Source organism: Parasteatoda tepidariorum, chromosome X2, assembly GCF_043381705.1.
Source record: "Parasteatoda tepidariorum isolate YZ-2023 chromosome X2, CAS_Ptep_4.0, whole genome shotgun sequence".
NCBI classification, from domain to species: Eukaryota; Metazoa; Arthropoda; class Arachnida; order Araneae; family Theridiidae; genus Parasteatoda; species Parasteatoda tepidariorum.
The window spans coordinates 45,656,612-45,677,148 of record NC_092215.1 but is presented as its reverse complement, the minus strand read 5'-3'; the positions used below and the strand labels follow the sequence as shown (position 1 = coordinate 45,677,148).

Sequence of the window (20,537 nt, the reverse complement as noted above, 5' to 3'; positions counted from 1 at the left end):
CTCGCACCGACCACAGTGCTGACGTAAAATATACTCAGCGGTAGACGGATCATGGCTCTTTGCCGCTAGGCTAACCAGGGAGGTTCTCATGGTCTTCCTCGCCATGTAATGCAAATGCTGGTTAGTTTCATAAAAACGTTCTCCACTAAGGCTAATTTTTCCGAATGCTTGATCCAGGAGTTCCCTTGTCTTCTGGATTGGGTTCAGAATTACAAGGCCACGGAGTTGAACATTAGTAGTCGTAAGCCCAAAATCGGATCGGCTGTTCCCCTACGGTTATAAAAGGACTTTTATAAAACGTAAAGTTAACAGAAAATTAAAGTATTTCAGGTAAATGAAAGTATCCTTTATGAAAATCCTTTCATGTTTATAACCGCTGTAACCCTGTTTAGTATCTGTTATAAATAGAATAAGGGAATTAAATTCCAATTTTAGTAATTCCAATTCTCCGATTTTAGTAACATTTAATAAACCATTTTCAAAGCAAGATTAATCGATTTTCTTTTGTAGACTGCATGAAAACTAAATGCTTATGATTTTTACTTACTAAGACTTTACAGTTTGAAACGTGAAGCTTAAATATGTTAGTGCTAACGAAACAAAAACTTTCTTTCGAATAAATATGCTTGTTTTAAGCAGATTTGGATATTTGACCTCAAAATAAGGGATTGTATTGTCCCCAAATAAGTCCCAATTGTTAGATCCCGAAATCAAATAAATAAAATAAAATAACTGAGATATTCGTCCGTTTTCCTGACTTAACTATTGGAATCACATATTTCAGATTAAGAATACTTCTCATAATTTGAGAATCAAAAATTCGAATTTCAGAGAAAGGGTCTGATTTCATAGCTTTATTTAAGAGACTTTTAATAACGCAATTTAACAAATGTGAAATTATAATTGTTTCTCTTATTATAAATTTTTGAATAAATATTTTAATCGGCTAATTTTTCATGAGATCAAATGAAGCATATTCTTGCCAATTTTCGAAAATCTAATAGAACTCTAATAGAAGAGACTAATTTATTGTTTATTTCTTCTTTTCGTTAAAAACTGTTGATGTAGTTTTAAGTTTGATTCAGCTGTTATGATAAAATAGCAAATATTATAGTTACCAAATCACATTTCTATTGTTTTACCATACATTCAAAAAACATTTGGAGTTGGAACATTGATTAGAAGAAATAATTTCTTTATATTAAATACAAATAGAAGCAAACCTCAAATGTTCATTAAACTCTAAAGGAGAGTTTTAAGTTATTGTTTGAAATTTCTTTTGCTTTGTAACTGTCAACAAAATTTAAGGTTTGTTTAAGCTGTTATTCACTGATAATAAAAAACAACAACATATTATTGATTGCTGCTATCAATATTATACTTCTGTTACTCAACTGACATAGATGTGTTTGAAAATATTTGGAGCATGAATATTGATGTCTATATTCATTCTAAATTCCTGAAGAAATATTTACTTTATGTAAAACACGAATAAAAACAATATTCCAAAGTCTATTGAACTTTGAAATAGACATTTGATACATATTTTGAATTTTCTTTTCTTTAAAGTTTTACTTTAAAGAAGGTATCAAAGGCACTCGGATAGAAATGTACTTCTTAGAATGTTTGACAGATAGAATTAAATAATAAGAAAGACTTTTGTATTGAAATGTTGCAAACAGATGTCGAAAAAATATGCCATATCTTTTTGAAGAGTCCTTCATTCTAGTTTTTTTTCTTGAAATGTTTTCTAAACTTCTGTAGCAATTGAAAAGTTGAAAAAAGTTTTTGAGAAAGGAGATAAGCTCAGGTATTTCAAAATTCAAACGATTTAAAGGAAGCATTGCTATAGAGAAAAATGATACATGCAAACCATATTTCAAACTTTTTAAATAATTCATTTAAAGTAAGGTAAATCTAAATATAAGTAAGAATTTTGGAATATTATATTGTTTACCCTTTTAATACATGACAAAGGAAAAACACTATATTTAGCTTTTTTTCTTCATAAAACTATTCGCTTTATTTCATTTTCGTCAAATCCATTAAATTGTTTCTTGTATAAAATTTAGATAGTTTGGTTTTATCACTTAGCCAAAAATTTTGGAAATAAATTTTGTTTATTTTCAAACAAACTTTGAAAATTGAAAATTTTCAGAACAATAGTTTTGTAATTTACTGAGAAAAACAAAATGAGAAAGGCATAAAGCATAAAACTATAGTTGCCAGTTAAGATTAAAAAATATTTCTTAAACAGAATAGAAAATTCATCAATCTTTAATCGCTTAAAAGCACCTGAAGGTGGGCAAACTAATATCGAGACATTATAATATTGTAGACAATTAATTTTTTCTTTCTTTCGAAAAAATATTCCTTTGTGTAGTTTGTATTATAATGATATCACAGAAGCAAAAACTAAAACTAATTTTAAATAGAAAAATTTAGATAATTACAAACCATTGATTGAGAGCTAAAAAGTCAATAAAAAAGATGATAAAGTCGAAATTAAAAGCCTTCATGTTAAGATATCATTTCTGTGACAACTATATAAGCAGCACCTTATACGGAGAAAAATTAATATGATCAAAACAACTGGGATATGGTAAAATTTACCATATACATGGGAACACTAAAAAATTAGGTAATGCTTGCCAAAGCTCTTTAGTAATGATTTCGGTAAAATTAACAATAAAATATGGTTGTATAGGATAAATTTTATAAATGTAGTAAATTTTGGCAATTTAATCATGGTACTTAAGAGTATTGCATAAAAAGTATTTAATCGGATAATTTTATTTTTAAGTTTTGTATTTCCTATTAAATGTGTGGTGACAAGACCTATAAGTTTGGAAACGAGAATTTCCAGTAAACCGTTACCGGAAAGGAAAGTTTACCAAATGAATGGTTTTAATATCATATATTTTGGTTTTAATAACCAGAAATATGTTTTTTACCAGAAGTGTCATTACCTTCAAGGTACTTTTACCAGAATTCTTATTCTCCGTGAAAACGATTTATTGAGATTATTATGGAATACAATTAACTATTTTTTTGCCATTATCATATATGCATAAAAGTCAAATACATGTATGGATTTTTAGAACGCAGCACTCAGCAAAAACCTATTAAATAATAAACATAACCAGGGAAAATTTTAAATTTATATATATATATATATATACANTATAATACCACGATTCCGGTAATGAAACCAAAATATACGGTATTCAAATCACTTATCTGGTAATCTTTCCTTTCGTATGGTAATGGTTTACTGGAAATTCAGGTTCTCAAAATTATAGCCCTCCTTACCACACATTTAGTAAAAAACACGAAACTGAAATTTAAATTTAACCGAATTAAATTTCACCGCCATACTCTATGTTATCATGATAAAATTGCTAAATTTGACGTCATATTTACCATGATAATAAAACCATATTTTAAAGTTAATTTTACGAAAAGTCACTACCAAAGCAATTCGGTAAAAATTACCGTTTTTTGTTGTTCTCCAAGAGCCAGAAATACGGTAAATTTTTCCATATTCTGGTAGCTTTAACCATACTTTTTTACCCTCAGCGCAAATATTTGGGGATTAGGAGGATAATTGTGTTTTGGATCTTTACATTATTTATAAAGTCCTACATATTAAAACAATGTAGAAACAAAATCATAGCAATTCTCATGCTGCGTTGAGGATAACATCTTAACATGTAAATAAATAAATTTTAAATTACCCAGAAGGCGAAAATCGTACGAAGATATATTTGAAACGCCAGAAGGAAGCAAAATTTGCAACAAATATAAAAAACAAAAATTCCTTCTCTAGTAAAAGGAGAGAGGAAATTTTGAAAAGATGATTCCGTATTTTTTATTTGCAGACATTTACAGAAATAGGGTGCTAAAGAGGAGCTGTGCTTCAATAGAATAAAGGAGCTGTCATTTAATTCTATCTTGAGAGTCACATAAAATGTAAGAGGTCATAAGTTTATGTATTGGATGTTACGTTCTTTTCTTTAAACTTCACATTTATGAGTCAGAAAAGAAAATAGGAAAAATAATCATGCGTGACTTTTTAGTGTAAAGAAGAATATGTAATGTTTACATAGATTACTTTGTGAAAGAAAAATGATGAAAATGAAAAAAGGAATCTTTAAGAGATGAAAATTTTATTTAAATAATGGAGTTGATGATACGTTTAGGAAGCGTGTTACTAAGTAGGCACACATACGAAGATATCGAGATTCAGGATAAAAAGAAAATGTGGTATTCATACCTTTATTTTTACTTCAGTTGTATTTTGAATAGCAATGTTTTGTCCCTTCCGAACTATTTCTTAAAATAAAAAAATATAAGAGTACATTTAAATTAGTTTAAATAAAATGGTTCCTCCCTAGCCGGGCGGCCTCGCCGTTCCACTAAACGATCTGTAACATGGAGATAGCAGACTCTTATCCCAACGCAACACTGGATATGTTACCTTTAACTAAATAGTGCCATATGAGCCGTGGTGGCTCAGGGGATAGAGCGTCCGCCTTCCAATGAGGTGAACCGGGTTCAAATCCCAGCGATGGTTGGTCGATACGAATTCCGCATCCTGCTTGCACCAACCACAGTGCTGTCGTGAAATATCCTCAGTGGTAGACGGGCCATGGGTTAGAGTCTCCTTGCCATCAGGCTAACCGTGGGAGTTCTCGTGGTCATCATCTCCATGTAACGCAAATGCGGGTTAGTTCCATCAAGAGTCTTCCACGAAGGCAAATTTCTCCTAATACTTGATCCTGGATTTCCCTTGTCTTCTGGATTGGGTTCAAAATGACAATGCTACGGAGTTGAACTTTCGTAGTTTTAAACCCAAAAATTGGGTCGGCTGTTCAGCAACGGTTATAAAATAAAATAAAATTGTGCCATATGCTCCTTAGACGCACTTTGTAATGACGCACAAGCCTTCATGTGTTAAAAAAATTATTTCAATTATATAACATTGAATAGGAATATTTAGCTGTCAAATTCCAATTTCAAAATTTTCTAATTCTTTTCTATTATAAGCATAGTAAAAACTAAAAATTGAGTCGGAAGGATATTTTCTGCATTTATGTTTTATTTTCAGCTCTTATATCTGCCTTGCGCAGCAATATTCATGCATTTCAACTCCATTCGAAGTTTTTTATAGTAACGATAACATTTCGATGAATACTCTCCTTGTAACCGTAACCGTGACAGCTATTTAATTATTTATAATCCTTTCAAAAAGCTAATAAAAATAAATTTGAAACTTTTGATTTAATAAATTGACACTACTTTTGTACTTTTAATGATCGGGCGAATCGTGAAGAACGACTATTTCCAATGCGTGGTTTGTTATTGATAAATGCAGACAAAAAACTAAAAACAGAAGGTAATAGACAAGAAAACAATATTGTTATGTTAATTAAAAACAGAAAAGTTTTCTTGACCAAAAAGAAATTTGCAAACGATCTCTTATCATTTTTAGAAGAATTCATCAAAGTTGTTTTTCTTAAAAGCAACTATGGGTCTAATAAAGAAATTTGTATCCATATAAAGAAGAATTTGTAAGCATTTTTATTTTAAATTAAGCTTTATACATTTTAAACTTAGTAAAAATAAAAATCACAACTTAAAAAGAGACTAAATCCAATTTAGTGAAAAGGAAAATAATCAAAATAGAAAAATTAAGCCTATTCTGAAAAAAAAGCAAAGTTTATACTTTATATTAAACGCGTGTGTGCAAAAATTTAATTGAGAAAACAAAAAAGTGTTTACGATTTTAATACAAAAAGGTTTCTGCAATCATGCTCAAATTTAATTAAAATTAATGATCAAAAAATAAACTTTAGAATCTTAAATCAGCATTGACTCATTTAGTAAAGATGAAAAGCAATCTCGTTTTCGGCTTTAAATGGGAATTTAAGTCGCCTCATTGATTTTCATTTGGTATGGACAAGTTCGTGTCTTGCTGCATTTAATCAATAGTCAAGAAGAATCCTAGAAAAACCGGCCTAAGATTTATTTCTAGAAGAACTAAAGGAAAAAAGGTAGATTCTCGTTTCCGATTTCTTTTAATAATTAAAGCACCGAACGTGTCTTGACTCGGAGTTGAAACTTATTGAAATATTTTCTTTCATTTTTATATGTTTCTCGAAACACAAAACTTTGAAGAGAATAAAATGAAAAAAGAATTTGGATATTTTTCAAGTTAATTAGAATTACCTACATTAAGCTGATGTAAAAAGAGAAAAATTTCATTAAAATACTTGTTTTTGCGTTTTAATCTTGTTTGTAAAATGATAAGTTGTTCTTTTCTAACATGGAGCCTGCTTTGGATATTAGCATATCTTAGTATCTCAAATGTTGCATCTACTAAATTTTTCATAAGGAAAACGTTGGATATAAGGAAAATTTGATAACTGAAGGCATTACGAAGTATACCAAATTTTTCTTTGATATAATTGAAATAATAAGCTAATGAAATCGAAACTACAAAAAGGTATTCTTGTATTAAAACTCATAAGTAATGTAATAATGATAAGAAATGATAAATAATTTACTGATAAATAAATGATAATACCATAACCAAGAGAAACAGGCAAGTTTTTTACATTCTTATTCCTATCCTTGAGCTGCGAGGGAACTAGCTCTCATAGCATAGAACTGGAGTTCTGGGGTTTGATCCCCTGGTTGAGGGTTGAAGATAACTCAGTTTCATATAGATGGGTACCAGTTTGTCTGGGAAGTAAAGGTGTCCTGTGCGTATCGCTTAACACATTACCTTTAAAACGACGTCAGTCCAACATTGGGGAGCTTTAACCTCCATACCCTTCTAGGCTTTCAGCGAGCTATTGCTGGAGTACTTTACTTAAAATTCTTAATCTTACAATCCAGAATATCTTATAAAGTATTTTAATTTCCGAATATTTAGTTATTTTTAATATTTGTTCCTTGATTTAATTACTGTTTTATTTAATGTATGAATGTAATCGTGTTCAATGCATAAATGAAAATTACTCAAAGCTAAAGAATAATAAATAGTCTTCAATACTAATGTTCAAAAGAGCGAGAGAGAGAGAGAGAGAGAAAGAGAGAGAGAGAGTGAAAGAGGGAGAGAGAAGGAGAGAGAGATAGAGTGAAAGAGCGAGAGAGAGAAGGAGAGACAGTGAAAGAGGGAGAGAGAAGGAGAGAGAGAGAAGGAGAGACAGTGAAAGAGGGAGAGAGAAGGAGAGAGAGAGAGAGAGAGAGTGAAAGAGTGAGAGAGAGAGAGAGAAGGAGAGAGAGAGAGTGAAAGAGGGAGAGAGAAGGAGAGAGAGAGAGAGAGTGAAAGAGAGAGAGAATGAAAGAGAGTGAGAGAGGCAAATAATGTTTACATTTACTTCCACGAAAGGCTAATAATAATGCTTCCTAATTGTATTTTTAACGTTGAGTAATACTTGACTATAAATAATTAGCTCTAACAAATTCAATTTTCTATTTGTGATTTTTTTGCTAATTTTTCAGTCATTTTATAAACGAAGCATAAAAGGGTAATTTTTTCCCCTTAAAGTAAATAACTAATGCATGTGAATTAATCTTATATTAATTAGCATTGAATATTAATCACATAATTTTCAGTCTAATGTTGTATAATATGATAATCTCATAAAAAAATTAAATAGTGTTTATGGCAAAGTATGGTGAATAGTTTATCATTCTAACTTGCATTTATCATTCTAAGTGCAAAACAACACATTAAGAGCATTTCAGGTCTAAATTATAATTTTTTACTTTAGGATAATTGCTTGTTATGTTCCATGCTTTTACTTCAGACAAAATTTATTAAAACTGATAAAATACTGCTTATTACTGTTAAAGCGTGCACCAATTCGCAAATTCTTCCAAATTTGGTTCTTTTTTTAAGTCATAGTTTATTAGAACTTCTAAATATGAGCATTTTGCCTTCTGATTTTTTGCATAACTGTTTAAATAATTTATATGTACCGGTGACTAATAAATCAATTTTATTAAAGCATCTTTGTTACAAATAAGATTTTCTGAAACTTTACGTAGTTGCGTAGCTTAAGCTGTTAAAAACTGAAATTTTACATAGAGGAGATATATAAAGATTACGCAACAATGACAGTTATGCTTGCAACAATCACAGTTATAGTAAATATTTATTATTTTTTTAATAATAGTTGAAAAGATTTTGAATTGTAAGATAGACGATTTTTTACTTCGCTTTTAACTATGCAATTCACAAAGCAAAATACGAAATTTGAGCAAAATCGGTCGAATAGTTCCTGAGAAATTGAATTTCAAAAAAGTCAGATGTTAAAAATTCGATTTCTCAACAACTATTCAACCGATTTCACTCAAATTTTGTAAATTGCTATTTTTATTTTGCTATGCAAGCTTACACATTTTAAAGTAACATTACAAGTTGTATACCTTACAGTTCTAAATTTTTTCGACCACTATTAAATAAAATAATAATTAAAAAAAAATATTTACCAAAATTTATTTCTTGCACGAAATTATTGTTGCATGAACGAATATTATAATTGTGTGCAAAATTTCAGCTTAAGAAAATCTCGAGAGATCGCAAAATACGCAAAAAGTAAAATTAACACTAAGGGGTTCAAACTTTGGCTCTCTCCGACGCTCTCTCTTACTATGGGGACCATATTTCCCAAATTGCGGCTACCCCCTATAATTTGGGACTCCGAAATCTGAATCCACTGACGAAAAAGGTATCTTTATTCAGAGTAGTACGTTTTTGTGTCTGATTTCGTAACTTAAAATAGCGTTTGGACTAATTAATTAGCCTATATTTAAGTCACCCCCTCGAACCATAGAGTATCTTGAGTTTTAAGACGTGGAGATCGGATCATTAGATCAAAAGTTATTCAGGGTGGCTCGTTTTCTTTTAGCACACGGTACATCATGCTTTGACTCATTGCCCACTTTCTAACATTTCTAATTTTCGTTATAGTAAATTCAAATTAGTCACAAATTTTAAAACGTGGCACTTTTCTTTTTCTCAACTCCAACATTAAAAATTTTCAAAAAAAAATTATTCCTTAGTTTTACTGTCTGTTATATTTTATCAGAATACACATCAAGTTTAATAGACTGAAAAATAAATTTACTTTTACATTAATAATTAGGCGAGGAAATAATATGTTAAATCGACACGTTTTTAAGTTAAATTCCCCATATTGGTGCTAATCTTTCACACATTACTATAATTTGTTTTTTATTACCTTCAACAGAATGTATAAATTTTAATACCTTAACTTTTTGTATAAAGCTATTCCAGATGAGCCTTAGATGAAAGATTTCCTGTATTTTCCCATTCGATAGGTAAGCTCTAAATCCAATTTTTTTTTATCCCCCTAAAAGTATAGCCTGCATTGAGAGGACAATAAAATATGTTACGACCACTCACGAATTCGAGCTCTTACTTTGATCAAAATTGGTCGATGAAAGCGGATCTCTTTTCCTTTGCTATAGAAGCCATCAAAGTAATAAATGAAAGTGGTACTTAGAAATAGTTCGCTAAAGACCGCTCATTGGCCATAGATAATCAACGATTCTCGAAACAGTCTCTAGCCAACTGTGACTTTCTTGGAGTCTAAGGTTGATTAACTTGCAACATAAAACGTTCTTTTTCTTCCTTAATAAAACTCGAATTCTTGTTCTTAGAACAATGTTCTTAAAGATTTTTAACTTGTAGTTCCATATTTGAAGAGTAAGTAATCTTTCTTTTTCTTTAATTCTTTTCTTTTATTAGATAGTCAGTAGGGAAAGAATGCTAATTCCATTTACATTCTGAAGTATTGTTTATCCAGGGAACTCGGAAGACTTTTCGGGTAAATTTCAATAAGATACAAATGCAACCGTTAAAGTAGAATGGGGAATTCTTGTTTAAATAGATCTCTTCTTAAAAAAAAGTATTGGGGTAACTTTTATTACATTATTTGAAAGGAAGAAAAAAATGTCCATTTGTAGAAAGGGAAGAAACATTTAAATATTCTTTTTAACAGCAATTTAGCATATATTTCAAATTTATAAGTATGTCAACATTTTAATACTTTTTTTTAAAGTTGTTAATGAGATTTAAGATAAGAACTCTTTGGCAAATACGCATTTGAGTTTTGCATTCGGGTTGTTTATTCAATGATAATTTCTTTTTGGATTCGCTGTTTTCAAATAATTTTTTAAATAATACGCCTTAAACCATCTAAATTCAATTATTAAAATTAAAGGTTTGAAGCAAGATTCATATTGCAAAAGATTTTTATTTTATTTTCTTTCGAAAATGACAGCTATATAAACTTAACCATGACTGTGGAGGGGCTCGAACTAGGTTCATACTGTAAAAAAGTCCTATTTTAAATTTTTAAAAGCTAGGCGGGTTTATAAATTCAATTATGCAAAGCAAAGATTATGACAAAATCATCATTCAGCAAAGAATGCCCCGTTTTAAATTTTCCGGAAAATATGATAGTGTTTTTAACCCATCAAAGTGTCTCTTTGTATATCTGTGAAGCTACAGTTTGAGTTAGATTTTCTTGCAGCGATTTTTTCAAATTCTTCCCCAATGAATTTCCGAACAGATTGAAAAGTTAAGACAGGTAGCAACTGAGACCGTAGATCGTTAATGATATTGAGCTCTATGGTGTTTAAAGAGTAAAAGTATTCTCGGAGCAGCCCTTTGTTGGGGGCAATGTGGTGAGCATTGGGCACTGGCCACATTTACATCTCAAACAAGTGGATCCTTATTGATCTGAAGCGACATTACATTGCTTTTACCACCGCTTAAAGAATAGTGGTTGCTAAAAAACAGTGTAGAAACAAATAGTTTTAAATTTTTAGTGATTTGCAATATTTTTGGAATTGGACTAGACACACTGTGCCGGAAATGGTTGAAGAGTCTGTTGATTTAGTGCTTTTAAGAGAACTATTTTATTTATTTATTTTTAATTTTAATATTACAGATTACAAATTTGCCATGGTGAAGATATAAATCTTGTATATGAGGAATTCTCTTCATTAAAAGCAGAGAGGAAAGATTTAAAGAGTGTGTTAATTTGGTGCTTTTAAGAGAACTATTTTATGTATATATTTCTTTAAATTTGATATTACAGCAGTCATGAAGATATAAATCTTGCACTTGAGAGATTCTTTTCATACAAAACAAAAGTAATAGTGATTCGAAGAGCTTTCTTTTCACCTGAAAGAAATAAAATCTATCGTGTTTTATCTCGATCGGAAAAAACCTTCTACACCAACAAGATTTCTTCCATCTTTTACAAAACGAATAAAATTTATTTGAAGAAAGTTTTTTTTTTAAATGATGTCATTTCAATTTGTTTTTCGAACGTTACTTCGAGTTTCTCTTGAAAAAATTCAAGATAATGACTTTTTCAATAATAATAACTTTTTTTTATTGTTATATTGTAGAAGAATCTTATTGAATGTCATTTTTCAACCCTAAAGCGTGTTTCCACTTCTTTTAATCTCTCTAATTTTAGCAAATAATTTTAAAATAGAGCACTCATGCAGCTTTGATAATAATATATAAAAAACTGTCTTAAATTAAGAACAAATTCTCTTCCTTTTATTGTAAATATTAAGTCCACAGAGAAGAGAAGTACCAGAATAAGGTAAAATATACAGTGTCTCTGACTCTTAAAGTTAAGTATATTTTACCGAAAAGCTTTGGTAATGGTTTTACTAAGAATATGGTTGCAATAAAATATGGTTTTATGACGTGTGATAAAACTTGGTAAATGTGACAAAATTTGGTAATATTATCATGACATGAGATAAAACCAATTTATTAGGCAAATTTTTTTTTCTCAGTTTTGTATTTTTACTAAATGTGTGGTAATAAGAAGTATTATTTTGAAAACCAGAATTTCTGAGAAACCATTACCGTAGGAAGAGAAAAATGGAAAAACGGAAACTGAAGGGTTTAAATATCGTATATTTTTTTACTGCCATTTTTACTTTTTTGAAAAATGGGAATCGTGTATTTAAAAGGACACTTTTTACAAAATATTTTTCTTGAGTGATAACAAGATTTACATTTTAATTCATACATCATAATACAGCATAATAACAAGCTTTACATTTTAATTCAGAAGTTTATTTACAAAGATTATAACCACCACGAAATAGTGCATACCCCTAAAAATGATACCTCTGTTCTCGAAATTAAAAATTTTTCTAAATGAATATTTTTCAGTAAAAATCTGTTGGAAGCCTAAATGAATTTATAGCTACAAACTTCTTACTCATTAAATGAACAACTATTAAAAAAATGTCAGTATATAAAAGACAATTTTATAAAAAATGTTAGTAGTACAATGCATGTATTTTTTCTGCTACCTTTGTATTTTTTCTGCTACCTTTAAAAATGCCTTGAGCCTTGACTCAAATTATAAATCATTATTTTGGTGCTATATTATTTAATTTCTGCAAACCATTTATTCCGTTAAATTTGCTTTTCAGTTCTAATTTTTATTAAATGTGTGAAAATAAGAACTATAATTTTGAAAACCAGAATTTTTTGTGAATCGCTGCCATATGAAAGAAAAAACTACCAAATGAATTGCTTAAACACCTTATTTTAATGTTATTAATTAATAACATTATAAATAATGTTATTAATTAATAACATTAATAATTAATATTTTATTTTTTTACCAGAAATGCCATTACCATATTTTACGATAATTTTACCAGAATTTTTTCCTCCGTGTATGTTTGGATGAAATATTTTGAAAAATACCGTAAAATTCAAAATCTATGGACAATATGATGTTTCGGATTTCGTACTATACTCGTATTTAATATCAGAAGTTTAAGTTTATTGGATGAAATGGCTAAATTCAATCAAAATCAAGTAGGAATGACGTGACAGGCGTTCCAGAAGCAAATCACATAACTTTTCAAGTGTCTAGAGAACACTGAACTTAGTTCCAGAAGTTTAACTTAAGTAGTGTTACTAGTATAAGCAAATCTCTATAGATTCTAAAATGTAGACATTTTGGAGAAATTGTAGACATTTACAGAATTTGTAATGCATCATACCATTTCTTACGATAAATTAAAATATAGTTTGGCTTCATGGTTTCGATAAAATATTTCATTTTACTTCAAAAAGAGTGTATTTTAATTTAATAATTGGAATAGACTATTATATAAAAGATTTGAAAAAAAATGTGGTTTTCATGTTTTCTTTGATTGCGTTGACTCTTTTGACAATAAAATCAAAAATTTAAAGTTAAGTTAAGATAAAAAATATCAAATCTAAGAATTAAATACAGATTTAAATACCATTTGAATTATATATTTTGAAGGATAAAGCTTGAGTAATTTTTTAAAGAAATTAAGATAACTAATTTTTGCAATAAACAAACATAAATATTTTATTTTTTATCGAAAATGTAAGTTAATTCTTATATTAGATATTTCGTACATGAGTTAAACTTTTAATAGTGGTTCTAAGGTCAAATCTGTTGACATAATAATGCGCACCATGATATACGCATTTTTTGATACAGTTAAAAATTAGTCTATTTCTAAATTGTATTTATTCTAGATAAAATAAAATTTTTCTGTAAAAAAATAAAGCTCAATTATTTCCAGATGACCACTGTCTGGAAAAGCTGTAAAAGTGGTGAGAAAAGAGGCTACCTTAAATTTTAGGAATTCAGTTGGTCATTTATACACAAATATATAACTAACAAATAATTTTGGTTGGTAGTAATTAGCTAAAATATTTCATCAGACTAATACAGAACTGTCTGATTTTTTAATCTGCACTGTATATACACTGGTGGACAAAATTAAGAGATGGAAAGCATTTTCGTACATTTCTATAACGCTATATTCTTCTATGACGCACATTTCTATGACGCTATTTCTGGACGGTTATTGATATGGTGGGAACCTGGAACCCGATACCATCCCAGCAACATTATCGAAAGGGACCATTACGCTGGTGGAGGACTCATGGTTTGGGCATGGATCGTGCAAGATACCCACACACCACTCCATGTGTTTGACAATGGTTCCGTGAATGCCCAGAGGTACAGGGAGGAGGTCCTAGAGCCCTATGTGCGTCTTTTCAGGGGCGTTATTGGCCCTGAGTTGATTTTTATGGACGACAATGCGCGACCACATAGGGCTCTCATGGTTGATGAGTATCTGGGAAGCGAGGATATTCAACGAATGGACTGGCCAGCCAAATCCCTTGACCTGAATCCTATTGAATATGCTTGGGATGCTCTTGGGAGAGCTATTGCGATGCGCCAACCTCCCCCCAGAACCATTCTGGAGTTGAACATTGCTCTGGTGGAAGAATGGGAGGGTGTTCCACAAGTCCTCCTTAACTTCTTATTAACAGCATGCATACTCGTTGTGCATGCTGTCTGTCTGTCAGGGGTGACCATACACCATACTAGAGGCAACACACACTGTACAAGCCTCACTTTTATTGTCATCTTTTATCCTTAAGTTCAGACTACATTGGATTTATTGGCAATAGGTCTTACCAGTGAATGGCACTTTCATTTTTGATTCGCATACTTTATTACCATGGAATAAGCTATATCCATATCAAATTTCAGTTATTTGTATTCAGAATTTGTTTAGATATTTGGGAAAATGTCTTCCATCTCTTAATTTTGTCGACCAGTGAATTAAGTACTAGTTCATATTACAATTTAAAAAAAATTTTGATTGTCTGAAGTTTACCACTATCTGTCGAAAACAAAATCTGCTTATTCAGGGTAAGAGTCTGATTTAGTAGCCTATAATGTAAACTGGAATCTCAAATCATCTTAATAAGTAAAAATTTAATTTTAAAATATAATTTAGCAATAATAGCTTGCATCCATTTTAGAGATTTATTAATGGCAGAATGTCCTTAAAAAAATTAAAACGTGGTGTCAATATGGTAATAAAAATATCAGCGGTCACAGGAAACCATTGATTTCACAACTAGATATATTTATTAGAAAATAGGATGGAGTTAAGAACGCCACCCTAATAATAGCCACCCACTAATAGAACCCACTAATAATAGCCACTAATTAACAAATACATCTCATGTTGCCACTCTTTTAAAGATCCTGCAGTGAGTAAATTTGAGGGAAAATCTTTATTCTGGAAGATAAAAAGCAAAATTATATCATTATTAACCTTAAACTTGACGGAAAAAAATGCCTGATGATAATTTAAAGGTTTGATTCTGTATACTTACAATTTTTTTTTAAATATTTAAGTTGTAGCTAAAATGAAAAAAAAAATATTATATTAAGTAAATCATAAGATAGCATTTCAGCATTAACAAGTCTGGATACAGCTAAATATTATTTACATATAGTGGTGGTCACAAATGAATTATTTTTTATCATTATCATTTTAAGACCAGTGAGAACCCACGTCTTTTAAAAGTCCTCTTTTCAAAAAAAAGAAAAAAGTCTGGCGAATTTATTTTGCGGGAGCAAGTATAGTTTTGTTTGCGATAATAATTTAAATATTTGTATTCGGATCTGAAAAGTGCTACAGTGGTAGATAACAAAAACAAATGTGTACTACCCTATTTTTTCAAATATGTGGCTTTGAGCCGCGATGGCTCAGGTGATAGAGCGTTTGCCTTCCAATGAGGCGAACCGGGTTCGAAACCCAGGCGATACAAATTCCGCATCCAGCTTGCACCGACCACAATGCTGAAGTGAAATATCCTCAATGGTAGACGGATCATTAGTTAGACTCCCCTTACCGTCAGGCTAACCGTGATAGGTTCTCGCGGTCTTCCTCTCCATGTAACGCAAACGCGGGTGAGCTCCATCAAGAGTCCTCTACGCAGGCGCATTTCTCCAAATACTCGATCCAGGAGTTCCCTTGTCTTCTGGATTGGGTTCAAAATTACAAGGCTACGGAAATGAACATTAGTAGTCTGAAACCCAAAATTAGGTCGGCTTTATAACGACGGTTAGAAAATAAAATATGTGGTTCTCATCTCACTCTTTGTTTCTCAATGTGTTTTCATAATAACTATTTTATTATGCATTAAAAGTGAATTGTTAATGACTTAAATAAGTTCCTATCAAATACTTGCTGCATTTTATTCCTACATATAAGAAATTTCTCTAAGCAACGTTATTGGATTAAAATCAAATTTTATTTCAAACCACTCTCAAAGAGTTCGGTAGTTGTAATGTTTAACGTTCAAATTATGCTTTGATAAAAATTATTTATACTAATCAATTTAGAATTTGATGCTTGAGTGGAATCACTTCAGCTGATGTAACATTGTTTTCGTATATTACTTTAATTAGACATTCCAATATAATCAAAATTAATGTTACATATTTCAGTTTGCATACATTAATTAAATAAAAGTTCATTAAGGAAATTTCCAAACTGCTTATGAAAGATGTTTAGATCTGTTTTCCATTATTAACTTCATTTCATTAGAATTTAAAACAATTTATGGAGTGCTTATGAAAATAATTGATTTTAGCTATCGTCGAATGGAAACAATCTTCCCTTGTTATTGAAAGAAACAACTTTATTAAGTCCTTTAGGCACTTAAGAAATTAAGAAAATATGACGATGAATAAGTTAGCTTTAGGTATTCTTTAACGTAGTTCTAAACAATGATTTAAGCGCAATTTGTTCTCAATTTAATTTAAACTCATCCAAACTTTAATCAAAGGACTATCATCAATGTATTGATTATCTCAAAAAAGTTTTTGACTGAAACTCCATCCAGAGATTACATATATATAAATATATATATATATATATATATATGTATATATACACTGGNGTCTTCTGAATGGGATTCAAAATTACAAGGCTAGGGAGTTGAACATTAGTGGTGGTAAACCCAAAAAATTGGGTTCGCTGTACAATGGCAGATATAATACAAAATATAATACAAAACAGAAATTACAATGTAACCAACAAGAAACAATTTTTCTATCAATGTTTTTTCTTTCCATACACTTTCATTTTAAAGCAACAATATTCAATAAATATATATATATATATATATATGTAAGATAGATGCATGGATTTAATAGGAGTCTTGTTTTATGACCGTAATTAGCTCGATTTCACTTACGTATACATGCTACGGTTAATAAAATTAACTAGACATTCCTTTTTTTAGTTATTGATAATTATATACCTCTGGGGAAAACGATTACCAATATAATTTAAAAATTTCCCCCACTTTTAAATCTAAAGTAAGAAATAATATAAGAAAGATACCTTTATTTTCAGTTATTTATAATTAAAAACCTCTGGTATAAAAAGTGATAAACTATATCAAGTAAGGATTTCACTTTTGTATTGTAAACTATTACGTCCATCAAATACTTTCATTTCTTCTCAACTAGGGAAACAACTTGAGTGTCTTCTCAACAGACACTCTCCCAAGCTGAGCCAAGTTGAATTAATACAGGTTCACTTATAGCAGAAGCCTCACAATCTATGAATCTATCGCTGAATCTATGACAGAGAAATCTGTTTATCCATAAGCAACAAAAATGTTAATTTTTAGATTTTAACCTCCTCCATTTATTTAGCAAATAGATTGAACAATTAGCACTTAACTTAAAGGTAAAAGTTATTATGATTTTAACCCATTAAGTCTTACATTTTAGTATTGAGGAATCATGTGACCTTAAGCACTGGTAATTAAATTATTTATATTTGAATAAATATTTTAGCGAAACAAAAAAATTTAAGTTAACCATAATATGTAAATAATACTAAACTCAGTGGCGTGACAGCCCATAGAGGGCATAGGCCTACTGTGCCCATCTCTGTTTTCTTGACCTTTAGGCTCTGAGTGCAAGAGCAGATGTTGCGGTTGAGTGGTCAGCGCAACGCGGAACCCCCAGTGTTCAGCTTCCAAGCATGCTTGGGACTCTTTATCGACCCACTGAAGGGATGAAAGGTTGAGTCAACCTTGCCCGGCCCAAGGATCGATCCTGGGACCTTTGACAGGACAGCGAGAAGGGCTACCGCTCAGCCACCAAGATTCATGTTAATAATAAAAGCATATTTATTTTTATTTGAAATGCTATAGTTTGTTTTATTTAGAAGTTAAAGTCGTAATAAATAAAATATACACTTAGTATAATATCCTCTTAGTTTAAACGTAACTGCATTTGTACCTTTTCGGCACAGAACGGGTTAAAATCACACGTCTCAACTTATTAACTTTCATACAATAATTTTCAAACAAAACTTTAAAGACTAAAACTTTAAAATAGATATCAACGACAAACGCATGTTTGAAAGGTAATTACACTAAAACCTATAATTTAGAACAGAAAAGTTTTTATATGGATATAAGCAAAGTTGTATAAACTTCAGTGCCATTCTACACAATATAAAACATAGAACCTTTCTTTATCGGTATTTAACCTTTCACTTTGACCATAAACATAACTTTCATGGCTAAATGAAGCATGACGCCTCATTTTCTGCCAAACGGACAAGATAAAACCACCTGCTTATAGTTTCCTGATTTACAGATGTAACTTTCTTTATGCCACCAGTTTCTATTCTTTATTCCTTTTCGCATTATCCGCAGCTGTTGAACCCATTCAGCCATTTACTTTTTCTCTCTTAAGATTTTGTTAAAAGAAGAACCTCTACAATAATATTTTGTTTTTGTTTTCAATAAATGGCTATCTCATCCAAACAACTCTGACTTAATGTCTCATAGCAAAATGTATTTTTTTATAAAAGTAGTTATTTGTCTCTTAAAAAGTGTTGGCTTAAAAACTGACATCTTTACAAAAATGTCAAAAAGTTGAAAGTAATTTTGGTAATAGGATAAAAATAACAGGATTTTTTTTATAGGATGAAAATTCGTTAAAAACAATAAAATAGTGTTTGCAAAATAATTGTCATTAATCCCAACTTTGAATTAACCTTTTAAAGGGGGACACTAATCTCAAGTTAATTTCTTTTATAAATACATACATCAGAAATGTTTAAAAAATTTTGAAAATTAGAGTTAAATCATTAGAGTCTGTATAAATTATTGTGGCTTTACCGGCAGGGAGACGGCTTTTTTTATTAAGCTCAAAATCCAGTTACAGGTGAATTCAACTTATATTTACTTTTTGTCTATGTAGTATACGTTTACAAGATTTCTGGTATTTTCTAGGCGAATCTCGAGATTTCTCGTTTTTACCGGTGAAATATGAGATTTCGCGTAATTAATTGGTTAAACGAGGATTACGCAATTCTTAAATACCCGTATATTTTTTAAAGTCATCTTAGCTCTTTATTTGTTAATATTTAGTGACAACAAACAATAACTTGATTGCGCTGTTATTTGCTTCAATTTTTTTTACCTTTCGGGTCAGAAATGCAAAACATTTTAGAACAAAAGTTAATACAGCATTACCCATATAATTGTTTCATACTAGAGCCGTGATGGATCAAGGGATAGAACGTTCACCTTTCAGTGAGGTGAACCGGGGTTCGATCCCGACGATGACTGGTCGATACGAGTTCCGCATACGGCTTACACCGACCACAGTGCTGACGTGAAATATCCTCAGTGGTAGACAGATCATGGGTTAGAGTCCTCTTCCCGTCAGGCTGACCGTGAGTGGTTCACGTGGTCTTCATCCTCACGTAACGCAAATGCAGATTAATTCCACCAGAAAGTCTCCACGAAGTCAAATTTCTCCCAATACTTGATCTAGGAGTTCCCTGGTCTTCTGGATTGGGTTCAAAATTACAAGGCTACGGAATTAAATATTAGTTGCCGTCAGCCCTAAAATTGGGTCGGCTATTCAACGATGATTATAAAATGAAATAATTATGTCATATAAATATATATTTTCAGCTTTAGCAGCTTTGGTGGTTAAAGATGTTGTAAAATATCTCTCTTCAATCCGAAAGAAAAAGTATTCTATAAACTTTTGGTTCAAAAACGGATGGATATACGCATTGAGGAAAAATAAGCAGCTTACATTTTTGCAAATTTTTGAACGTAACTCACGACTTTATGTACGAAAAGCGCAAAAATGATGCATTGTCTAAAATGAGTTATTTAATAGAAGTAAAAAGCTTCGATGAGCATTGACTTCAGAAGAAATTATAAGCAGCGTAAAATTCAGAGTTTAGATTCTTTATATTTTCTGTTTTCTTTGACAGAAAAAAATACATTTTAGAATTAATGTTCTTGTAAAGGAGATTTCGAGAAATCCATTACTCTATATCATCCATCTTCGGCGATGTCAGTATATTACCGCAACCAAGATGAGACGCTCCTTTCTGGAACACTTAGATTTGTTGGTTACGTTAGGAGACTCTTTAAGAGGAATGACTGTAAAACGACCGTTTTGAGACATTTTTTTAAGGTTTGTTTTATTTTAAATAAACCCAGAGATCTTCTGTTTTTGAAAAGTTATGAATGCTGAACGTTTTATGAAGATACTTTAAAAGAAATTGAGATAAAAAACGTGAACAGTTTCTTGAAAAAT

At 30.5% G+C, this 20,537-nt stretch overlaps 1 protein-coding gene across 1 annotated transcript in view; it reads right to left on the bottom strand.

Annotated features, from left to right (window-relative positions):
- Positions 1-20,537, bottom strand: part of LOC107438141 (uncharacterized) — a 271,632-nt gene that overhangs the window by 77,618 nt on the left and 173,477 nt on the right. The gene's annotated exons all lie outside the window — the stretch shown is intronic.